This window comes from Fulmarus glacialis, unplaced genomic scaffold, assembly GCF_000690835.1.
Source record: "Fulmarus glacialis isolate BGI_N327 unplaced genomic scaffold, ASM69083v1 scaffold3287, whole genome shotgun sequence".
Taxonomy (NCBI): domain Eukaryota; kingdom Metazoa; phylum Chordata; class Aves; order Procellariiformes; family Procellariidae; genus Fulmarus; species Fulmarus glacialis.
In genome coordinates this window covers 59,051-60,077 of record NW_009224957.1, presented here as the reverse complement: position 1 = coordinate 60,077, position 1,027 = coordinate 59,051, and positions in this window count along the sequence as shown.

Genomic DNA, 1,027 nt, shown 5'->3' with positions numbered 1-1,027 from the left:
ATGCTTTTACTTGTTCATCACTTCAGTACCCTTTATTGTACTTTTACAAATGAAAACTAGCCTGCTTTATTAGAACTCATTCTCCTGGCTTATCTCTTCAGACAGCTCCTCCCTGTAAGCAGCAGCTCTCTTAAGTCATCTGCTTAGGAGGTTTTTTTGGGGAGAGTGGGAGGAAAGAAAGGTTTGCTAATGACTGTTCTGAGTTCTGTCATTTAACAATTCATCCCTTCTTGTGTACATGAACCTTTTTTCCCTGTTTGTGTGTTTTTTGCTTTTTTAAGTTGCCACTTCCTTCTCTATTGAATATTGATGGTTTTGTTTAGTGTAACATGAACTGAGGAGGATTTATCTTTAGATCTTTAGGTTCTAAAGAGATGACAGTGTAGTATGCGCGCTCTGCTGGGATCAAAGGTAATAGCATTGCAGCAGTGTTTCTTGGTTTATGTATTCTAAGAAACTTCTTTTTTCTGGAGAGCTTTGGCTGGCAAACTCCAATGTGTGAGACCATTCAAAAGCTGTGTAACTTGGTTGCTATTAGGGTCGCTATATTTAGTTCTTTTAAAGAATTAACTTTCTTTCTTGAAAACAGGTACTAATGCTTTTCTTAGCAGCTCAAAGTGAACTAAAAGCGTTAATCTTTGCCGTTGTGCATTACTTGGGTGAACTGTTGTTCTGAGAGCAATGTAGATGGAAAGATGATGTGCAGACAGGCGAAATAGAATCATCTTGATGGAGTTGGCCAAGATGCCACTGCAGTGTAAGGTTTTGGTGCGATACATGGTTGTTTTCATACGTTGTAAGTTACTGTGATGCAGTTGGAAGTAATTTGGACTTGAGGCCTATCAATCATCTGACCTTTGCAGTGATGATAATGACTATTACTGAAATTTGAATAATTCCCCAGAGACTCTGTCATATTGTCAATTTTTTAACACTATTCCTCTAGCTATTAGTCATCCTTCCCAGATAGGACCTAAATCTTCAAGGTGTAAAGACTGTCTCTTCATAGATCTTTTTTTCTTTATTA